Source organism: Petaurus breviceps, unplaced genomic scaffold, assembly GCF_028583685.1.
Source record: "Petaurus breviceps papuanus isolate PSGF00001 unplaced genomic scaffold, PetGlider_PUasm1.0 207, whole genome shotgun sequence".
NCBI classification, from domain to species: domain Eukaryota; kingdom Metazoa; phylum Chordata; class Mammalia; order Diprotodontia; family Petauridae; genus Petaurus; species Petaurus breviceps.
This window is the reverse complement of record NW_027185850.1, coordinates 2,677,786-2,702,703: the sequence shown is the minus strand read 5'-3', so window position 1 is coordinate 2,702,703 and position 24,918 is coordinate 2,677,786. Positions and strand designations below refer to the sequence as shown.

At 37.0% G+C, this 24,918-nt stretch overlaps 1 pseudogene; it reads right to left on the bottom strand.

The window, feature by feature from the left end:
* LOC138164735 (COMM domain-containing protein 7 pseudogene) overlaps positions 1–24,354 on the bottom strand; it is an 85,468-nt pseudogene extending 61,114 nt beyond the window's left edge.
* Positions 24,355–24,918: the final 564 nt, after the last annotated feature.

The window sequence follows — 24,918 nt, the reverse complement described above, 5'->3', positions numbered from 1 at the left end:
CCCTATCTCCTCTCATTATATTCCTCTCTCACCTCTTAATTTCACCTTTTAATTATCATCCCTTCCTGTTAAATTGGTCCTGTGCCCTCTATCTATGTATACCTATAAACATATATACACACATTCACATATGTATTCATATGCCCATATACCTTCATATGTACATATACATACATACACACATATGCATGTATGTATGTATATATACATATATATACATATATATTTCTATTCCCTTCAACTACTGAGAAAAGTTTCACAAGTTACAATTATTGTTTTTCCATGTAGGAATGTTAGTCGTTCGACTTTGTTAAGTTCCTTATGATTTCTTTTCCCTGTTGACCTTCTCATGCTTCTCTTGCTTCTTGTATCTGAATGTAAAATTTTCTATTCAACTCTGTTTTTTTCAGCAAGAATGCTTGAAAGTCCTCTATTCCACTGAATGACCATATTTTCCCCTGAAACATAATATTCAGTTTTGCTGGGTAGGTGACTCTTGGTTTTAATCCCAGGTCCTTTGACATCTGGAATAGCATATTCCATGCCCTTCGATCCCTCAGGGTAGAAGCTGCCAGATCCTGGGTTATACTGATTTTGTTTCCAAAATATTAAAATTGTTTCTTCCAGGCTGCTTGTAGTATTCTCTCCTTAATCTGGGAATTCCAGAACCTGGCTATAATATTCCTAGGAGTTTTATTTTTGGGATCTTTTTCAGGAATTGATCGGTGGATTCTTTCAACCTCATTTTGCCCTCTGGTTCTAAAACATCAAGGCAGTTTTCTTTGAGAACTTCCTGGAAGATGATTTCTAGGTTCTTACTTTGATCATGGCTTTCAGGTAGTCCAATAATTTTTAAATTATCTCTCCTGGGTCTATTTTCCAGGTCAGTGGTTTTTCCCATGAGACATTTCACATTGCCTTCTATTCTTTCATTTGTTTGGATCTCTTTAACAGCATCTTGATTTCTCATCAAGTCATTACCTTTGATTTTCTCTAATCTAATTCTGAAGCAATGATTCTTCTCATTGAGCTTTTGAGATTCTTTGTCCATCTGGCAAATTCGGCTTTTTAAGGCATTCTTCTCCTCATTACCATTTGAGTTAGTCTATTTTTTAAGGTGGTATTTTCCTCAGTCAGGCTGTTGCCTCTCATTTCGTAATTTTCTTGCATTGTTCTCATTTCTCTTCCCAATTTTTCCTCCACTTCTCTTATCTGCTTCTTAAGGTCCTCTATGCCCTGTAAGTGGCTCGTATTTTTCTTTGACGCTTTTGGTTCATGAGTTCTGACTTCACTGTCTTCCTCCTGTTCCGTGCTTTGCTCCTTTTTGTCCCCTAAATAGGATTTTAATGTTGGAATCTTCTGTCTGCTTTTTTTCCTTTGCCTGGTCATTTCACCCCTCAGTCACTTGACCCCTGGGCTCTTTGCCACGGTAGGAATCTGCTATCAGACAGGGGAGCTCTTTTCCCAAACGCTGGGTTTTTCTCAGCTGTAGGAAGTATTAGATGGGTGCCCTCTCTGAGGTCTTCACATGCTCTGGCAAGCTGGACTCACGCCCCAGGACCTCCACCCTAGACTGCAATCCAGCTCCAAGCAGGTTAAAGCAAGAGTGATTACCCCTCAGACTGGTGCTTGGTCCCGCTACACTCTGCAGGCCAGGAGCTGAAGCTGCCTAGTGGTGCTGGCTGGCTGTGCCTGCATCTCAGTGGCTTCTCATCCTGGGGGCAAAAGCCATGCACTCCCACTTACTGGGTCCCAAAATCCAGACTGCTCTGACCTCTCACTTTGTCCTTTGCATCTATGTGTTAACAAATCTGGAAATGGCCACAGCTGCTGATGATCTGGGATCCCTCTGGTCTGTGGCTGGTCAGGCCTGCCCCGGGGCTAAAGCGTCAGAGTGGGGATAGGCTTGGCTCCCAGAGCACTTTGCTGGCTGATTCCTGCTGGCCTGCCGGGCTGTCCTCAGTTGGAGGTTAGCTTCTCTGTGTCATTTTGTGGGTTCTGCAGCTCCAAAGTTTTTTTAGAGCCCCCTTTTTACATTGTTTGGGGAAGGTGGAAGCCGGAGTAGCGAGGAAGTACTGCTTCTAATCCACCATCTTGAGTAGGCTCCCTCATATCTACGTTTCTGATGGCAAAGAATTGGAAATTGAGAGGATTCCCTCCTTTGAGGAATGCCTGAAAAAAGTGGTGTTATATGATTGTGATGGAATATGATTGTAATATATGAGATGATGAGAAAGATGCTTGCAGAGAACAAACATACAACTGTTTAAACATAAATGAAGTGATGCAAAATGAAGTCACTAGAACAAGGAGAACATTTTACAGAGGAACAGCAACACTGTAATGATAATCAACTCTGAAAGACCTTACTTTTCTGATCGATATATAACGATTTAAAACAATTCCAAAGGTCTCATGAGGAAAAATGCTATCAACCTCTAGAGCGAGATTAGATCAACCCTGAGTGAATATTGAAACATACTTTTTTTTAAAATTTTCTTTATGCTTCTTTTTTTAAAGCAACATGGCTAATAATGGAAATATGTTTTGCATGATTTCACATATATAATTGAAAAAGCATTTGTGTGCCCTTCTTGTCTAATGAATAAAATAAAAATGACTGAGTCTTCCATTAAAAGCCCTTATTCTAAGTCTCTAAACTGCTTGTCTGCTGCAAACAACTTATTTTATTTTCTTCTTGTTTATGTATTCTAAATTCCTGCCAAACTGGGATGCTGCTCCTCCTTTAACCTTAATTCTGATACTCTGTACACTACCCTGTGCTTTTTTTTCTTTATAATTAATGTAATAAATATTTGCTGCAATTATTAGAAAGAAGATAGTGTCAAAATATAGACAGATGAGGTAATTCCCTATTATCTTCCTGAAAGGGGTGGCAGGTCAAGGATAGAAAAAAATACCTGGTCACAGATATCCTTATATTAGGGATTTAGAGATGCAATGGAATTTAGAAATAATCTTATATGATTGACTTATTTGACAACAAAAATGACTGTGGTCTATGGGTCACTGAATTATTGAATTTTAGATTTGGAAGCAATCACTATGGCCTTATAGTAAAATATCTCCATCTACTATGTCTAGAGATGAATCACGAGTACAGTGTACTTCAGAAGTACTCATTCAACATTTACATGAATAACATCAAAGCTAAGGAAACTAATACTCCTAAGTATTATACTCAGTTTTATATGTAATAAATGTAACTTTATTAATTTATTGAGTTAATTGTTGCAATGGTTCCCACTATCACTACCTTATCATCTCTCTTTAAATTTAGCTCTTTGCGACTTACACACATTAATACTAATTCTGCTTGTGTAATCAATAGAACAAATCTCTTTTTAATATGATAACTCTTCTAATAATTTTAAACAGTTTTTTTTCTGCCCTCAATTCCTCTTTCAGGAGAGAATGAGAAAGAGAAAGAGAGAGAGAGAGAGAAAGAGAGAGAGAGAGAGAGAGAGAGAGAGAGAGAGAGAGAAAGATAGGTGATAGATAGATACATATATACATACATACTAACATACATATATACATAGTTGGACAGATAGCTCATATTGTGACCTTGTGAAATTGATGTTTTGAACCCAAGTGTAATAATTTGAATGTATTATTACTAAATTTCAGCTGATCTTATTGTCCATTTTTTCTAATTTGGCAAGATCTTCTTGAAACTTGAATCTGGCATGCAGTGTGTTTTACTAGCCTTTTCAGCTAAATATCGTATTGTCAGGTTAAATGAAATTTTTTAAAAGTCATCGTTCTATGTAGTTGCACAGCTGGGTGTAATATCTACTTTTTTAAATCCCAATTCAACATTTTTCAGTATATCACATAAACATTTTTCAATCCTTTAGACCTTGCTCCCACCATGTTTCCTTACATTTAGTCAGTTTTTTTTTTTTAACATTAACTCATGATCCCATTATATATACAAATCATCTTGCCCACCTTTGGTTGCCTTGTCTAATGTATTCCAACTCCAGGATTCAAGAGTTATTACTTTTAAATATTTATATCAATGACCTCAACTCAAATACTGGTATCCTTATCCCTGTCTGAATGAAGTAACAAAGTAATAGCCAGAGAAGTCACTAGTTCTATGGCATATCACTGTCTCTCTTCAGGTTTACAAGTTGGTTAAACTTCTGAGCTTTCATGGTTCAGTGAAAAATAAATACTGGTTAGGAATCAGAGGTTCAATATTCCAATCTCAACTTGGCCACTTATTGCCTCTCTAATCTTAGATAAGACACTTCTACTTTATTTCCTCAAATGTAAATTTGGGAAATTAGAATATTACTCTTCTAAATCTAAGCCTATCATGATTTAATAAAAATATAAAAATACCCTTTAATTAAGTGATTACTTGGTGGTCTGCCCTTTGCTATTCAATGAAGATGAATCCCTAATAATATCAAGGAGCAATCCCTAATAATACATTGACTATATGACATTCACCTTGGATATATCTAAAATTCTAGCCATTTCTTGAAAAGGTTCTCTGCTTCCCATCCACTTTCTGAGCGAATGATGATTGATGAGAAGTGAAATGATGCAAATATTCTAAGCTTATGCTAGAACTCAATTATTCCTGCAAGTGGAGAGGGACCCATCAGCATCAGCTTTGAGAAAAAACTCCTTAGAAATGATGGCCTTGGAAGCTGGCCAGTTGTAAAGCCACACACAAACAGCTTTCCAGAGGATGGTTACTGTGAACAGCTTTTAAGGTTCTGATTACACAGTATAGTGAACACTCTATGTATTCAATAACAAATCAGAGCAAAACATTTACAGTAAATCAAGGTACAGCATTCACAATGTTGCAACTTATCACAGATAATCAAAATACAGTATTCACAGCAACTTATTACAGAAAATGGCCAGATAGTTTTCACCACAGTGGTTACATTGTTTTGAAAAAAGTATAATCATTTAGTCAATTAATCACTTTGTAACTCAATCATTCAATCAACTTGATTATGCAATCATCCTTAAGCAGGTTTTCCCACTTTAACGGTCACAAAACACAGTAGTCAAAGTTCTCCACTAATTGGGCACACTAAGTTACAATATCAGTCACTATTCAGCACTCTCTTAAGGGGTAGTGTAAAATACACAGGCCATCCACCCCTCAGTCACTAATAAGTTACAATCTTCTCAGTCAGTACACAGAAGCCAAGTAAATTATTCTTTCAGTTTGATTAAGGGTGGTTTCTCAGATTCCGTGGATCCACTTCCATGGTCCCAGCTCCTGCCTGGATTCATCAAAATGTCATGTGGGTTCAAAGGAACACAGCAAGCAGTTCCTTGTCCAGCTATCCATGCTGTTCCTGTTCCATGCTGAAGCTCACAATGTCCACTCCACCTTAAATACTTCACAGTCTCTGTACCCAGGAAGACAAGGCTTAACAAAGCCACAAACAGGTCCATACAAAGTACCAGTATCACAGTCATGCTTCCTCAGTCTTCAGCAGCTCCCAGGAAAAGCTGGTAACTCCCCAGCGGAAGCTCCAGCTGGTTCCCAGAATCAAAACCACTTCACCCAGATTCTCCAAATCAAAATCATTCTCTCCAGCCTGAGCCTTTCCATTCCTCTTCAGCCTCCTCGGCAGCAGCTGCTTCTGCCTCCACGAAGCTTATCCCAAGAAGGTCTGATTCTCCCTCTCTGGGGCTTTTCCTTATATATAGCATTGCTTCTCCCTTTTCAGCCCCTTTCTGTTATGTCAGCAATAGGAGTTCATACCTTCTGTTTCTTTAACAGAAGGTTAATTTGAACTAGGTGCTAAGTACCTTGTAACTTTCCAACACAATGGGATCTTTAAATTCCATTACCATTACACCAGTTTGGAGGGCAGAGCCATCAAGGTATATTTTACATATACAGCAATTAAAGACAGATTTCTCTCTCCCTTTTTCACAACAGAAAATATTTTTTCCCCTCAAATGGACTAGAAGGTATTTTCCATTAAAAAAAACTTAAAATGGCATAGATCTATAGCTCTATTAAAATACACCATGAATGAAAGATGAAAATTGACATTTTATTAAAGGATAACTCTTCTTGATCCCAATTTTCACTGTAGTTAAAGTTTGGCAAAGTATTCAAATGCCAATCCGCTATCCTTCCTACACAGTGGGCCTATTTTCTCTATGGGTTTTTGCAGGCATGAATTCACAGTTCTGCATCTCCCTAGTATTTGAGGCCTTCCTTTGGCCTTGATTTATATAGTTCTTTGAATGAAATGAATAGTTTTAGCTTTCTGGGATCACCTTTCATCCATATGGGGAAAATTGGAGGCGAGGACCAAATGTTTAACTTTATTGAGAACCTCCAGGAAGTACATGCCTGATTGTCTTTATCTTTCTTAAGTGAAAAGGTATTTTCCATTCCACTTCTGTGAAAAAAAAATTACTTGTGACTTTTTGCAGCACTCAAGGGCTCTTTCTAGAGTTATCAATCATTGTTTTTGTTCCTGGATATGTTCTGGTCACAACTTCAATCACCAGGATTCTCTACAAGAAATGTTCCCATCACAGGTAAGGCAGGAAGTGTTTACAAATCTTTGTTCTGTGAGTGATGACCTTTAAAAAATGATGGGCAATTATATCAACTCCAAAAAGCAGTAGGAAGCATCAGGCATCAACTGGTGAAACTAGGCTGGTGTGTAGAATACACATGCTATTGGAAAAGAAAGGAAGGAGGCATTGGTTTCCAGGCTACATTGGCCATAAATCAGTATGAGGAAATTCAACTTATCTTTAAGACACAAAGTGGCATTTCTAATGTTTGGAGTTTTGAGGCTTCCTGGGGAGAAAAAAAAAAGAAACATATATATATATATATATATATATACACAAGTATATATATATTTACATACATGTATTTGTATGTTATGAGTTTTAAAGCCGCCATGGCTACATAAACTCTAACATCTTTGAAATACTTCTTATCTAGCCAAGAAACATAATATATTAATGACCAGCATCATTATGATTTATGGTGAATAATAAAGGAACACAAGTTACTGTTCTAAATCAAAGAAAGGATAAATTGCATATGTTTGAAAAGCAAGCTGCTTGTCATAAATTCTCTGAAGGAATGAAAAGATCCATTTACAGATGTGCCCCACCAGAAGAGTAAACTTGGCACCCTTGTGTGGACAGATGGGCCTAGATCCTCACTTTCATTGTCTTTGGGTCTTTTGTATACATAGGTTGGTCTGTTATTTGAATATCAAAAGGGTTTTGAAAATGACTCAGAGTTATGTTAAAAAAAAAACTGAGTAGGGAAAGTCCTTAGTAGGACTTTAATTATCATGGAATCCAAAGCAACAAACAGTTCATACATACCTACAAAATGGGAGGTACATGTTGCTTACCACCTTCAAACCATGCCACTTCCAATTTGTATTTCATCTTAATCTCTTCCCCCCTGGAAACTCAAATATGATCCCAGAAGCCCTATCAGACTCTAATATGTGAGGTTCCCCTTATCTTGCTCATAAACAAGACTTTACCTAACTTCTGGGTCACCAGCACCAGACAATTTAAATCCTTCCCTCTCCCCATCACATCTATTTTATGGGTATAATTGGCCACTAGATTAAATCTCCTTGAAGACATAGATTGAGTTGCTAACTGATATTTCTATCTCCAGCACTCTCTCTCTCTCTCTCTCTCTCTCTCTCTCTCTCTCTCTTTCCTCTTTTCTTCATAGAAAGATGGATACATTTTATCGATCCACCTATCTATGGGGGTGTAAGGGGAAAACAATCTCAAAAATGTTCTGAGGTCCTAAGATGCTTAAATTCTACTTGAGAAAATAAGATGTAAATTGAAAAAAAAAATTCATTATTGAGAATGAAGTTGAAAGTACTAACAAACAGACAATCAGGAAGCATTTGTTAGAGGCACTTGAGCAGTCCTCAGAGATGGCTAGGGTTTCTGTGTGGCAGTGATGAGGCAAGAGTAGAAACCATAAGTTTTGGCTGAGTGGATGGGAAGTGGCAGTGAGTCCCATTCTGTATTGCTGGTGCCCATTAACTGTATATATGTATTTTCTCCATCGATGTTCTCAACTTGGGAAAGCTCCACATTAGCTTCACTGGATGGGTTAATTCCTGTGCTTTGAGCCATATTTTTTTCTATCTCTCAAACCTCTATGCCATCAATACTTGGTCATTCAAACAAATCGAGGCGAACAGTGATTGGGATAATGGAAAAACCATTACTATTTGTCTTTGGGTGGTCTCCTATTATCTTTCTTTGCAGAAAGTACTTAGAGTACTTTACTCTGGTTCTAACAGTGCCTATATGCATAATGTGGCAAGTTTTTTTTTTTTTTTTACAGAATGTTCAAAGGGCTTGTCTGGTCATAACTTTTGAACTGGCTCATGTGGGTGCTCTTCCTACATGGCAAGGCAATCAGAATGATTAATTTGGTAGAGGAGCACACTGTTTTGTTTAGCTAAATTTCTGAGTGAAAGTGTAGATAATACTCAATTTGGCTTTTGAGGCACACCCTGGGGAAGAAATCCCATTTATCCTTCCTCTTAAATAAAGGAAGATTGGAGGAATCCTCACCCAAGGATCTGCCACTAAACCCAGACCATTCATTAAGAAAGCACTATCCTGATGGAATATTCATTACTTAGAATGACAAAGACCCAAAAGGCACTTGTAAGCATCTATGACATTTGGAGTATTGTGTTAGGTGCAAAATAAAAATATGAAAGATGGAATAATCCTTACTCTCAAAGAGCTCACCTTTTAAGGAATAGTTGTGATAGAAGACACTTCCAATATTGCAAGCAGTTTCCATGTCTCCATTATATCTGCCTTGGGAGAAGGAGAGGAAGTCTGCAAGTCAACTTATCTTCTTGATTTCTTACTGTGTCACTTTCAGGTATACTGAACATGATAAGTATATTTTTGGAAATCCATGTATTCTCAAACTATGCTGAGCCTGGCACCAGCATAAACCCCCAAGGAGGTATAGAAGTGTACTAAAGTTGTTGTTATGAAATTCAGATCTTATAATGTCACCCCCTATTCCAAATTTTCACCTCTTAGTTGCCCTATTTTGGCCCTTAAAAAAAAAATTCTCAGCACTGCCTTGGTGTTGGGTTAGATTAACCATTATATTTTTTTCATTTCCCTACCAATTACACCCCAGGCTGCTACCATTCCCCCTGGATCATGCAAGTGCCCCCCAGGGGATGAAATCACCCACATTGGAGGCCTATTCAGTAAACTCTAGTTGTTCTCTGTCACTTTGGGGCCGAGTGTAAAATGATGTATTTGAATTTCAAAGTCACCACCTAACTCACCAGTCTCCAGCCCAATCCAGCCTGATGTCACAGACTATGTAATCCTGTGAGGATGGATTTCTTTTATTTCCTCCTGAATCTTTTCTCTCCAGACTCAGGGTATTTCACTAGTCCTTCCTTATTCTCAGAGTTCTCTTCCCTCTCACCATTACTCTTGGCTTTCCTAGTTTCTTTCAAGTCTCAGATAACATCTTCATTCCTATGAGATATTTTCTGCCCCTTTCATGTAATCATCTTTCTTTTTTAAATTTTCTCTAATTTATCCTCCATATTGTTGGTTCCGAATTGTTTTCATGCTCTCTCCCTCATTTAATTTACTTTTACCTTACAACATTCAGCTCCACAATTCTTAAGTTCCAAATTGTCTTCCCTTTCTTCTCCTTTCCCCTCCCCCTCCAAGGCAGCATGTAATCTGATATAGGTTCTACAAATACTGTCACATTAAACATATTTTCACAATAATCAAGTTGTAAAGAAGAATTATAACCAATTCAATGAAGTACAACAGAGAAAAACAAAACAAAACAAAACAAAGAAAGGAGAGCCAAAAGTTTGCTTCTATGTGCATTCAGGCTCCATAAGTCTTCCTCTGGATGTGGATAGCCTTTTCCATTATGCGTCTTTTGGAGTTGTCTTAGAAATTTGAATTGCTGAGAAGAGCCCAATCCACCAAAGTCAGTCATCACAGATACACTGTGCAATTGTGTACAATGTTCTCCTGGTTCTGCTCCCTTCACTCAGCATCAGTCCATATAAAACTTTGCAGGTTATTTTGAAGTTTGTCTGCTCTTCATTTCTTATACCACAACAGTATTCCATTGCATTCATGTACCACAACTCATTTAGCCATTCCCCAGTTGATGGGTATCCCCTTGATTTCCAATTCTTTGCCACCACAAAAGAGCTGCTTTAATAGTTTTGTATTTGCAGGTCCTTTTCTCTCTTTTATGATTTCTTTGGGATACAACCCTAGAAATGGTACTACTGGGTCAAATGGTATGCCTATATTTATACCCTTAGGGCATAGTTCCAGAATGCTCTCCAGAATGGTTGGACCAATTCACAACTCCACCAAAAATGCATTAATGTTTCAATTTTCCCGTATCTACTCCAGCATTTATAATTTTCCTGTTTTGTCATGTTAGTCATTCTAACAGGTAAGATGCAGTACCTAAGATTTGTTTTGATTTGCATTTCTCTAATCAATAGCGATGTAGAGCATTTTATATGATTATATATTTAATTTCTTCCTCTGAAAACTGTCTGTACATATCCTTTGACCATTTATAAATTGAGGAATGATCTGAATTCTTATAAATCTGACTCAGTTCTCTGTATATTTTACAAATGAAAACTTTATCATAGACACTGGATGTAAAAATTATTTCCCAATTTTCTGCTTCCTTTCTAATCTTGGTTAAATTTTCTTTGTACAAAACCATTCCAATTTAATGTAATCAAAACTGTCCATTTTAATTTAGTAATGTTCTCTATTCTTTTTGTCATAAATTCTTCCCTTCTCCATAAATCTGACAGGTAAACTACTCTTAACTCTCACAGATTGCTTATAGTATAAGCCTGTATATCTACATCATGAAACCATTTTGTCTTTATTTTGGTTTACGGTATAAGATAGTGGTCTGTGTTCAGTTTCTAACATAGTGTTTTCCAGATTTCTGATTCATCACTTTTTCTAAAACATATGACAACTAAAATACCACTTGTGATCTTGGGAAAAGTGATCCATCTATCCAGGGAGAAAAGAGATGCTATTTCAGTGTAATTCTGACTGTGTTATCCCCTCCCTGGAGCACAGGGTTGTGTTTGAAGAACTAAATTTCATGTAAAACCTTGATTAACTGGATTGTGCAGAAGAGGGAAAAAAGTAGGTAAAGGCCTCTGAGAATATGCTGAGAGAAATTATTATTAATAAGGAAAGATTTGGGGAAATTCAGACTCTCCCTTTTTCTTTTTGTTTTAAAATTTGTCTTAAATTTTGAAATTTTAAATTAAATGAAATTTAAAATTTTTAATTAAATTTTATTTTTTTACTTTGGGTTTACAACATTAATTTCCACAAGATTTTGAGTTACAAATTTTCTCCCCATCTTTCCCCTACACCCACCCCAAGATGGCAAGCATACTGAATACCCCTTCCGCCAATCTATTGTCTCTTTTATCCTCCCACATTCCCCTCTCATAATGTTCTAGTAGGTCAAGATGTATTTCTATAACACAGTGTCTGTATATTTTTTCCCAGTTGAATTAAAAAAAAACTTTTTTAACATTTATATTTAAAACTTTGATTTTCAGATTCTTTCCCTTATTTCCTTTTCACCTACCCCCACTTGGAAAACAAGCAGTTCAATATAGGTTGTACATGTGTAGTTATGCAAAACATTTACATAGTAGTGAAATATTGTGAAAGACTAACTATATTTCCCTCCATCCTGTCTGCCCCCCCTACTTTTTCTCTTTTCTACTTTGACCCTGTCCCTTTTCAAGAGTGTTTGCTTCTGCCTACCCTCTCCCCTAATCTTCCCTCCATGATATTTTCCCCTCTCTCTCCTCCCCTCCTACTTTCTTGTAGGGAAATTGAGTGTGTATCTTATTCCTTAAACTAAATTCAGTGAGAGTAGGGTTGACTCATTTCCTCTCACATTCCTGCTCTTCCCCACCATTGTTTTTGAAGGAATTATTCTCTTCAGTGAGATTTTGACATTCCTTTTCTGTCTGAGCAATTCTACTTTTTAAGGCATTCTTCTCCTCATTGGTTTTTCAGGCCCTTTTTGCCATTTTAGTTAGTCTAATTTAAAGGTGTTATTTTCTTGAGTAGGTTTTTGAGTCTCCTTTAGCAGGTTGTTGACTTGCTTTTCATGATTTTCTTGCATCATTCTTATTTCTCTTCCCAATTTTTCCTCCACTTCTCTAGATTTTCAAAATCCTTCTTGATCTCCTCCATGAACTGTAACCAATTCATATTTTTTTTCTCGGAAGCTTTTCATGCAGGAGATTTGACTTTGTTGTCTTCTTCTGGTTCCATGATTTGATCGTTTTTGTCCCCCTAAAAGGATTCTATGATCTGATTGTACTTCCGCTGTTTCATCATTTTGTAAAGCAATTACTTGACTTTTGAGCTCTTTGCCATGGTAAAACTCTGCTTTCTGAGTGGAGAGAGCTGTGTCCCAAATAACTGGAGTTTTCACAATTGTCAGAGTTATGAGGAGGGCACCCCCTCTATGGCCACCACAAGCTCTGGCACACTAGCGTTCCTCACCCCAGGACCACCACTCAAGACTATGATACAGATCCAAGCAGGTCAAAGCAAAAGTGATTACCCTCTGAAATGGTCACTTGGTCTCCCAAAGATCTGTAGGCCAGGAGCTGCAGAGGCAACCACATGGCAGCAGCTGCAGCCACAGTACTAGCACCACCTCTTGTCCCAACAGCACGGGCTGGACCACACTCTTCTGTCACCCAGTTCCACCAGAGTTCCCTACTGTCCTTTTACTTTCTCTTTTATGTTTATGGTTTGAGAAGTCTGGAAACTGCCACTGCTGCCAGTGATTCACTCTCTTGAAGTCTGCTCTAGCCAGTCTGTGCCACTAGACGGGGCCAACCGGGGTCTGCACCCAGTGGGACTGAGCTTGGATCCCAGCCCTATGTGACATACCTTTACTGTCAGCCTGCCAGGCTGCCTTCAGTGGGAGATTTGTTTGTCTCTATCAGTTTCCGGGTTCTATAGCTCTAAAATTTGTTTAGAGTCATATTTTATAGGTATTGGAGGTGGTTGGAGTGTACCTCAGGAAATTTCCTGCTTTTACTCCATCATCATGACTCTGCACCCCAGACTCCCCCTTTGTCTTTTTCTTCATTTTAATTTTTGTACTAAAACATGCATTTCTATGCTATAGCAGAATAAAATATGATTGTATATGAAACTAAAAATCTATGACACACAACTTGCTATTCCTTTCAAGTATAAGACAAAATTACTATGTACATTAATTGTTTCTTCCCTCCATGCATGCCCTAGAGATGGCTACCATCAGAACCACATAGTCAAATAGGTGTGTGTATGTATGTATGTATGTGTGGGTGTGTGTGTAAAATTACCTGGACATTTTGTATCTTGAACTTCTGTAAATGCCACAATCTGAATGCTTGTTAAATGAACTGGGGAAACATTACATGGGGATGAGAAGACTAGGAGGAAGAGTGTAGTACAAGTGGTTTGTATGCTTTATGACTGTCATGTGGAAAAGGTATTGGAATAGCTGTTTGACCAGAAGGCATAAGAAGCAACCAAAGATTGGAGTTACAGTGTGGCACAAAGGCACATGGTAGGGGATGCCTTGGGAGGCTTTAAGAAGAACTTAGTAACTCCTGAGAATTGTGTGCATTGGATTATATTTTAGTTATGATGTAGAGTAGAAGACTGGAGGTCATTTCTCATCCAAATTCTGTCAGTCTGTGAACTCTTCCTTCAAAGACATTGGCATTCAACTGTCTTTGTGGGCATATAAATATATTTCCAATAACAAATGTCAAAACCATTACTGAAATGAGCATTTTCTTCCTCAGTCACTGAGTTCTCCTTTACTTTCATCACCTCTATATGCTCCTCCCACCCAAGTAAGAAAGTAATATAACCTAATGGAGGACAGTGAGGTGTAGTGGCTGAAAGGCCACCCTTGCAGTCATGAAGACCTGAGGTAAAGTCCAAGAATTTGAGACTTGGTAGTGGTGTGATCAAAGAAAAGTTACTCACAGAATCCCAGTTAACTAACACTGTAAGAAAAAAGGTTACAAATTGCTTGCAGACCTACCTGTAATGGGAATGCAAATTTGGAAGATCTTCCCTGTCCCTAGGCTAAAATGCACCTGAAGCCTGGGGAGGGAGGCTTGTTTGTCAGTAGATACTTCTTGATTGGCCAGTGAGTCAATAAGATTGTTACATTTTCTGAGCCAGGAGAAGGCTATATAAGCCCTGATGTGTAGCTTTGTTTTGGGGACTCACTTTGAGAAGTGTTCTGTGATTTGATCTGAATTCTGGGAAGCCGTTGTTGAGAGTCCCCCGGCTTTGAAAAACCCAGATGTGAAAACCCAGATGTTGACTGGGTATGGATGTAATGGTTGGACAGTTTGGAAAGCTGTCTACTTGATCTGTTAATGTCTTGATAATTCTGTCTGTATATTTTGAAGTTTGGGGTGCTGACCTTTTTCCCCTGAACAAGGTAAACGATATATGTCTGACTGATTAAAGTAAGCTTGTTAACCCATTTTGAGATGCTTTCCTTTAACAAAGCAGATCCAAGAACCTGTATGGGCGGCAAACCTTGAGGATGCTTGGGGTGCTTGCTGCTACACGACCTTAGAGGAAGTTGTTTCCATACTAGATATTCTTTAGACTCAGGAGATCACCGGGATGAACAGCAACAAATCAGAGAAAAGAAAATAAGAATCCCTAACACATAAAGCATATGTTCCAGTGTGTGTGTGTGCGCACGCGTGTGCGTGTGCATGTTTGTGCATGTGTCCGTGTGTGTGAGTGAGTATGTGTGCGCGTGTGTGTGTGTGAGTGTGTATTCAGGGAAGTGGCTCTTGACCTTGAAAAACAAGCAGATGTCTAGAGCATATTGCCAATAGAGACCAAGATTATTTTGATCAGTTATCCGTTGTGACCATGCTCTCTTCCTATAAAGACATAGGAGAGCTGACAAGAATGGTGCCATGCTGAGAAAAACTGAGTGGGTAGGATACTTTTTTTATTATTAGCACGTTTCACTCTATCGAATTCACTCAGTAAAAATTATGACAAAATCTAATCAAAAGAATATATAAAAAAAGGATTGTCACCCTCTTTTCTATAAAATGTTAAATAACTACAACTGTGACTTCAGCGATGATTTACTGCCTATATAAATGAGCAGCCACACCGATAGGCAGATGTCTGATGGCAAGGGGTGATAAATATTCATCAAAATAGCTAATATGAAAACGTTTTCTTCTCGGCCACTTATTCCACTTTACTTCTTTCTACTTGCTGGAGAGGTAGACATATTAAAATATTAATTTTCTGCTTTACTGGAATGATTTTAGAGTCAAGTGCCATTAAAATTCCCGAATGTAAATATGTGAAAGGAGGATATGACTTGCACTAATCCTCTTCATTGCTTTTAAAAAATCTATTTATTTTCCTTTTTCAGCTACTGTTTCAAGTTTGTTTTTTAAAACAAATGCTGAGAAGGTTTATTTGCATGATGTTTAATCCTGCTCAGTCCAACCAAATGCATACATACATGCATATATACACAGTGCATGTATGTATGTACATATATGTGTATTTTGCATATACACATATGCATACATATATATATATAAAGATATTTCTGTTAGTCATTGCAGTCACATCCAACTCTTTATGAACTCATTTGGGATTTCTTGACAAAGATATTGAAGTGTTTTACTATTTCCTTCTCCAGCTCATTTTACAGATGAAGAAACTGCGGTAAACAGAGTTAAGTGAATTGCCCAGGGTCACACAGCTAGTAAGTATGTGAGACTGGATTTGAAATCAGGTCTTCCTTACTAGAATCAGCACATTATAGACAGAGATATGCATGCATGCATATTCATATATGAAAGTATATATATATATATATATATATATATATATATGTATGTGTGTGTGTGCTTGTGTGTGTTTGCATATGTGTATATATGCATATGTTTTTTATATATGCACACATATAATTGAAAAAGCACTACATAGTTTCCACAAAATGATTTAAGATAATTATAAAATATTAACCTTCCCTCTTCATGCTCTCCTCCCAACTTGTAAGGATATATTTTTACTTCCTACATAACATTTTTTTGGAAACAGCATGGCATCTTGGATAAAATCAGCTACTTCAAGTAGGTTTCAGATCTACCTTTATCCATACTGACTTTATAACTTTAAGTACATTACTAATAGTATGTCTTAAGCAGCCAGGCTATGATTGACAGAATACTTACCAATATATGTTAGGACAGGGAGCTGTCCCCTAAGGAACTCCCCTGGACCAATGAAATCAGAGTTTATGTCCAGCAAAAACAGCCTCTGCTTAGCATTTTCTTGGGACTTTCATCTTCTCAAAACAGGCATCATTTTTAAGGGGAAACAAGCTGCAAAGGGTCGAATGTGTTCAGGTTTGTAACCATAGCCTGGGAATCGGGGACAGTGCCCGGGGCATGTGCTTATTGCATGCCAGACTCTATATGATGCTCTTCTCCATCCACCCACATGGAGGATATTGTCCAAGAGAAATGGTAAAATATCTGCTGAAAGAGACTAGGAGTTTTATGGGCTGGACAAATGATATATTGGTACCTCTAAGTAGATGCTAGTGCTAGAAGGTAAGGAATTCTTTCCACTACACAGATTTGATGTTTCAGTTAACACCATCAGAAAGGCTGCTCTTTATGGGTATTTGCTTGGTAGCAGGGGTGCTGCATGCACACATCTTACAGAATTTGTTTGTAGCATTTAATTCACTATACACAAGAAGAAAGGGGGAGGAATAGCTTGAACAGTAGGCAGGAGTCCGGGCTGCTTGATATTTGTGATTGGCACAAAAATCCCTTCTTCATTCTATGATACAACTCTTTTCTCCTTTAAAGATTTAACCATTCACCATGAGGTTATTAATGCAGTAGACATGAAAGGCCCTTCTCACATAGAAACCAATTAAAATGACTTTTGTGCTGATCTATGCAATAAGAAAAAAATCATCCTAAAGTATATTTGCAAATACCTACAATGACCTCAGTATTCCATAGAAAGTAGATGGGTATAGGAGAAAGACTTCTGGACAGTGATTACGAAGCCCTCTGTTTAAGAAAAAATGCAATTTTATAGTGTTTTTTTTTTCACAAATGGCCAATATGTTTCCCACATTGTTTTTGCCCTGGAAGATGTCAGTCCCTTTATGATGGAGACTTTTTTGGGCAGCATTGGGGGTTTGTAACACCAGACTTTTCTGGAAGACAGTAAGCAGGTAATAAATGCACATTGAAAGAAATGGAATAAGGGGAATGTGAAGATATTTTCAAATTAGAAGGCAGGAAATGTGATTTCACTTGTTATCAAATTGTTAACAACTGGGGCTTTCAAAACGTGAAATGGAATATAATTACAAGGTTCATAGGTTTGTTGTGGAGACATTAAACTTAGTACTTGAGCAGCTAATGAAAGTGGTAAAAGAAAGGATAATTTTTTAAAAAAAAGTAAATTACAGATACTTCTTTCTTTTATTAAATTCTTTGTTTACTTTTAGTTTACAAGATTCAATTCCACAATTCCTTGAGTTTCAAATTCTGTCCCCATCCCTCCCAGCTTCCCCACCCCCCACGGCAGCATACAATCATGTATAGGATTTGCAAATACTTTTACGTTAGACATTAGTCAGGTTATAAAGATGGATTGTATCAGATAGAATGAGAAATGGTAAAGAGGAAATAAAATCAAACAAGAAAAAGAAAAAGATCAAGTAGTTTGCTTCAATCTGGATTCAAAATCAGTTCTTTCTAGGTCTTTCTCCGGATGTAGACATCTCTCTCCCTCACGAGTCTTTTGGGATTGACTTATATCCCTGCATTGTTGAGAAGAGTCCAGTCTATCAAAGTTGGTCATCACACATACGTTGTGTCTGTAATTGTGTACAAATTCCTCCTGGTTCTACTCTTCTCACTAAGCATCAGTTCTTTTAAGCCTCTCCAGGTAAATATGAAGACCGCCTGCTCCCCGTTTCTTATAGTGCAATAATATTCCATAACATGCATATACCACAACTTGTTCAGCCATTCCCCAATTGATGGACACCCACTTAATTTCCAATTCTTTGCCACCACAAAAAGAGCTGCTATAAATATTTTTGTACATACAAGTCTTCCTCCCACTTCTATGATCTCTTTGGGATATAGCCAAAGAAGTGGTATTCCTCGGTCAAAGGGTATGAAATTATTTATAGCCCTTTGGGCATAACTCCAGATTGCTCTCCAAAAAGCTTGAATCAGTTCACAATTCCAACAGCAATCCATTAGTGTTCCAATTTGCCCAAATCCTCTCCAGCATTTGTAATTTTCCTTTGTTGTTACCTTAGCCAATCTAACTGGTGAGATGTGGTAACTCAAAGTTGTTTTAATTTGCATTTCTCTGATCAATGGTGATTTAGAGCATGTCTTCATATGCTTATAGATATCTTTAATTTATTTCTTTAAATCTTTCTGTTCATATCCTTTGACCATTTATCAATTGGGGAATGACTTGTATTCTTATAGATCTGACCCAATTCTCTCTATATTTTAGAAATGATTCATTTATCAGAGACATAGGTTGTAAAAATTAGTTACCAATTTTCCACCTCACTCTTAATCTTGGTTACATTGGCTTTGTTTGTACAGAAGCCTTTCAATTTAATGTAATCCAGATTATCCATCTTGCATGTTATAATGCTCTCTAATTCGTGTTTGGTCATAAAGTCTTTCCCTCTCCACAAATCTAACAGGTAAACTATTCCTTGCTTTCTGAGATTGCTTACAGTATCAACCTTTATACCTAGATCATGCAACCATTTAGACTTGATTTTAGTGTATGGTGTTAAATAATGATCTATGCCCAGTTTCTGCCATACTATAATCAAGTTTTCACAGCAGTTTTTGTCAAATAGTGAGTTCTTATCACAAAAACTGGGGTCTTTGGGTTTATCAAACAATAGATTACTATAGTCATTGCCTGCTAAATCTTGTATGCCTAATCTATTCCATTGATCTACTACTTTATTCCTCATCCAGTACCACGTAGTTTTGATGACTGCTGCTTTATAATACAGATTAAAATCTGGTATAGCTAGTCCACCTTCCCTAGCATTTATTTCATTAATTCCCTTGATATTCTGGATGATTTGTTCTTCCAAATGAATTTTGTTACTATTTTTTCTAGCTTTATAGTAGTAGGTTTTTTTTTTGGTAAATTGATTGGTATGGAACTAAACATACAATTTAATTTAGGTAAGAATGTCATTTTCATTATAATAGCTCAACCAAGCCACTTGCAATTGATATTTTTCCAATTAATTCGATTTGACTTTATTTGTGTGAAAAGTGTTTTGTAGTTGTGATCATATAGGTCCTGGATTGGTTTGGCAGGTAGATTACCAAATATTTTATAATGTCTACAGTAACTTTAAATGGGATTTATCTTTCTATCTCTTGCTGTTGAATTTCATTAGAAATATACAGGAATGCTGAGGATTTATGTGGGTTTGTTTTATATCCTGCAACTTTGCCAAATTTATTTATTGTTCTCAAGTTGTTTTTTACTTGATTCTCTAGGATTCTCTATGTATATCATCATATCATCTGCAAACAGTGGTAGCTTGGTCTCTTCTTTGCCTAATTTGATTCCTTTGATTTCTTTTTCTTCTCTTATTGCTACTGCGAACATTTGTTTTATCAGACTGAATAAGAGGGGTGATAGTGGACATCCTTGTTTCACCCCTTATCTTATTGGAAATGCTTCTACCTTATCCCCATTACACATAATACTTTCTGATAGTTTTAAGTAGATGCTACCTATTATTTTAAGAAGGATTCATTTATTTCTATACTTTCTAATGTTTTTAATAGGAATGGATGTTGTATTATGTCAAAGGCCTTTTCTGCATCTATTCAGATAATCATGTGGTTTCTACTAGTTTTATTGTTGATATGAGCAATTAAACTGATGGTTTTCCTAATAATAAAACCATCCTTGCATTCCTGGAATAAATCCAACTGATCAGCATGTATAATTTTTTAGATAAGTTGCTGTAGTCTTTTAGCAAAAATTTTATTTAAAATTTTTGCATCTATGTTTCTGAGGGAAATTGGTGTATAATTTTCTTTCTTTATTTTATCTCTTCCTGATTTAGGTATCAGTACCATATCTGTGTCATAAAAATATGTTAGGACTCTTTCTTCACTAATTTTCCCAAATAGTTTGTAGAGTGTTGGAATCAATTGTTCTTTAAATGTTTGATAGAATTCACTAGTAAATCCATCTGGCCCTGGAGATTTTTGCCTAGGGAGTTCACTGATGGCTTGTTTAATTTCTTTTTCTAAGATTGGGTTATTTAAGTAATTTACTTCCTCTTAAGTTAATCTGGACAACTTATATTTTTGTAAATATTCATCCATTTCATTAAGATTGTCAAATTTATGTGCATACAATTGGGAAAAATAATTCCTAATTATTGTTTTGATTTCCTCTTCACTGGAGGTAGATTCACCCTTTACATTTTTGATACTTATAATTTGTTTTTCTTCTTTCTTTTTTTTTAAACATTGATTAAGGGTCTATCAGTTTTATTGTTTTTTTCCATAAAACCAGCTCTTAATTTTATTTATTAATTAAATAGTTTTCTTGATTTCAATTTTATTAATCTTTCCTTTGGTTTTCAATATTTTTAATTTAGCATTTAATTGAGGATTTTCAATTTGTTCTTTGTCTAAGTTTTTCAATTGCATGTCAAATTCTTTGAGCTCCCTTTTGTCTAATTTAATCATGTATGCACTCAGGGATGTAAAACTTCCCGTAAGAACTGCCTTTAATGCATCCCATCAATTTTGGTATGTTGTCTTGCTATTTTCATTCTCTTGAATGAAATTATTGATTTTTTCTATAATTTCTTGTTTGACCCACTCATTCTTTAGGATTAAATTGATTAATTTCCAATTAGTTTTTAGTCTATCTTTCCATGACCCTTTATTGCATCTAAATTTTTGCATCTTGATCTCGAAGGATGCATTTAATAATTCTGCCTTTCTGCATGGAATTGTTAGGATTTTATTCCCTAGAACATGGTCAATTCTTTTAGTATGTGCCATGAACTGCTGACAAGAAAGTATATTCCTTTTTGATCCCCATTCAGTTTTCTCCAGAGATCTAGCATATCTAGCCTCTCTAAAATTCCATTTACCTCCTTAACTTCATTCTTGTTTATTTTGAGGTTAGATTTATCCAGTTCAGAGAGGGGGTGATTAAGGTCCCCCACTAGTATAATTTTGTTATATATTTCTTCCTCCATTTCCCTTCACTTCTCCTCTAGGAATCTGGATGCCATACTACTTGGTGCATATATGTTAAGTAATGATATTGCTTCATTCTCGATGGTGCCTTTTAGCAGGATATACTTTCCTTCTTTATCTCTTTTAATTATATCTATTTTTGCATTTGCTTTATCTGAGATAAGTATTGCTACCCTTGTTTTTTTTTAATTTAGCTGAGGCATAATAAATTTTACTCCAGCCTTCTAACTTTACCCTGTGGGTATTCCTTTGTTTCAAATGTGTTTCTTGTAGATAGCATATTGTAGTATTATGGTTTTTAATCCATTCTGCTATATGCCTCTGTTTTATGGGAGAGTTCATCCCATTCACAGTCATAGTAATGATGACTATCTGTTTCTTCCCTTCCATCCCATTCCTCCCTGTGCATCTATTTTTTTTTCTTCCTTCTCCCTTCCCCTACTTAAGGGTTTTCCTTTTCACCACCACCTTTTTTGGTGTTCACTCTCAATGACCCCCCCCTTCTTTACCTACCTTCTGCCCTTACTACTATTTCCCTTCCCCTCTAATCCCTCCTTTTTATCCCCCCATACCCTCCTACTACCTATAAGACCCAATAGATTTTTATACTTGTTAGTGTATGTTATTCCCCCTTTCACCCCAAAGCAATGAGAGTAAATTTCATACAGTGCCCCAATCCCTCCCTCCTTTCCCTCTTTTTAATGAGTTTTCATGTCTTTTCACATTAGACTCTTAAACTTAACTGATTATGTTGTCCCCTTTTTGAACCAGAACCAGTAAGAGTAATGTCCAAATGATGTTCCTCTCCCTCTTCTACTATAATGTGTTTTTATGCCTCTTTGTATGGCATAATTTATGTTTTTTCTGTCTCATCCTTTCCTTTTATCCCATTGAAGTCCATTTGAGCCCCTTAATAATGTTTCTTTTTTATCATTATATTAGTTCATTTATACCTACATGCTCTATCTATGTGTAAGCCTTTTAAAGACTATGATAATAATATATATTTTGATATTGACAGTTATCTGCTTCTCATATAGGGATGTGAATATTTTGCTCTTATTGCATCCCAAGTTATGTGCATGTGTGTGTGTGCATGTGAGCATGTATGTATGTGTGAGTGTGTTTTTTTCCTTGTTTACCTTTTTATGTCTTTCTTGAATCTTGTAATTGGAGATCATATTTTCCATTGAGCTCTGGCTTTTTCATCAGGAAAGTCTGGAAGTCCCTTATTTCATTAAATGACCATATCCTTGCCTGAAAGATTATGCTCAGTTTTGCTGGGTTGTTAATCCTTGGTTGCAGTCCTGCTCTTTTGCCCTATGAAATATCAAATTCCAATTCCTCTTATCTTTTAATGTAGAATCTGCTCAGTCCTGTGTAATCCTGACTGTAGTTCTACCATATTTGAATTGTTTCTTTTTGGCTGCTTTCAGTATTTTCTCCTTAATCTTGTAATTCTTGAATTTGGCTATTATATTTCTTGGAGTTTTCAATTTGGGATCTCTTTCAGGAGGAGTCTGGTGAATTCTTTCGAAAACTATTTTATCTTCTAATTCCAAGACTTCAGGACAGTTTTCTCTAACAATCTCTCTGAGGATGTTGTCCAGGCTCCTTTTTTCTTCATGACTTTCCAGTAGACCAATAATTCTTAAGTTATCTCTCCTGGAACTGTTCTCTAGGTCAGTTGTTTTTACAGTGAGATAATTTACACTTTCTTCCATTTTTCAGTCTTCAGGTTTTGTTTGATTGACTCTTGGTGCATCATAGAGACCTGAGCTTCAGTTTGACTGATTCTAATTTTTATTGAATTATTCTCTTCAGTTAGTTTGTGAAGGTCCTTTTTTTATGAAGGTATTTTTTCCAATTATTTCACTAATTTTACTTTTTAAGGATTTGTATCCTTCAGTGAGACTTTTTTTTTCCAATTTGGTCACTGTAGATTTAAATTTGTCTTCTGCCTCCCTAATTTGGTCCTTAAAATTTTTCTTGAGCTCTTCCAAGAATGCTTTTTGGTCTTGAGACCAGTTCATATTTCCTTCTATGGTCTCAGGTGTGAGTATAGAAGAGTCCATGTTGTCCTCTTTATTTGGTTGTTCTTGCTTGCTATAATAAGCTCTAATTGATTTTCTTGCCTTCCCCTTCTCCTTCTCAGCTTCCTTCCTTCCCATTGTAACTTCCTATTTCCTAATTTCTCAAATTGGGAGACAAGTTCCTGGTTGTTGTTTTGTGCTCTGTAGCCTCTGGGTATCTAGATTGAGGCCAAGACCAGGACTTTCAGTGTTTTCCTTCAGTTATGCTGATACTCACAGAGTACTCTGTGGAGGAGTGGGGGTGGTTTGGCCACTTCAGATTTCTGCCTCTATGCCCCTGGGCTACAGCTCAGGCAGGCTTTTGCTGGTTAGGTTAGGTAGGGCTTGTTGGGACCCCTCCTCCTCTTCTCTTCAAACTCCTTGCTGTCTCTGTTATACCCCTTCTCAATGTCTCCCAAACCCGAGGCTATTTCCACTATCTCAGGATTTCACTCTGTGTGGGATACTTATTTTCTAGATCAGGGAGGGGGAATTGGAGCAGCCAGAAATTACTTTGTCATCTTAGCCTTTTGAAAGTCAGGCAGGAGATTTCTAAACTTCCAGGCTGGGGCTGATAGTCCCAGGATAAGCTGCTGTCTCTGCTGGGGGCCTGAGACCTCTCTTACCTGGCTCAAATGGATCCTTCTGTACCATGGTGAGATGCTGGTGAGATGCTGATGAGACGGCTGCAAATTGCCCTTTGGGTGGGTGAGTCCACTGACTGGGGATCCTTCTTTCTCTGCTATAATCTGCTGTCTCATCCAAGCTGCTGCTGTCCCCATGTGCTCTGCTCTCCTTCTAGCCGGACCCATGTGGGCACTTTCCTGGGCTGGATTCTGCCACACTCTGTCTCCCAGTGGATTGTGACACTCCAAAACACATTCAGATTCACTTTTTAAAGTTTAGTAATGGGATTCACAGAGGAGCTTAGAAAAGTTACAGCTTCCATTCTGACATCTTGGTTCCACCCCTCCAGATACCTCTTAACATTTGAAGCTGCTTTGTGGTGCAATGAGCAAGTGGAGTGGGAGTGGGTACTACCTTTCTGTCAGCTAGCAAACATTTTCTGGATTAGCATTTGTTGAGTATGCTGTTAAATGCAAACATTTTACAACATAGTTTGGAAATAGGGGGTCAATCAAGTTCCTTCCAAATAAGACATTCTGTGGGATGCTTGGTGATGCAATGGGCAATCAGGAGTCAAGAGCACCTGACCTCAAATTCAGCCTCAGACCCTAACTGTGTGACCCTGCACAAGTCACTTAACCCTGATTGTCACCCAAATGAATAAATTCTGAGACTCATCATGTGTTGAAATATTACTCCAGGGCTTTGATTTTGATACATATAGTTCATGTAATTTTTTCCAGAATATC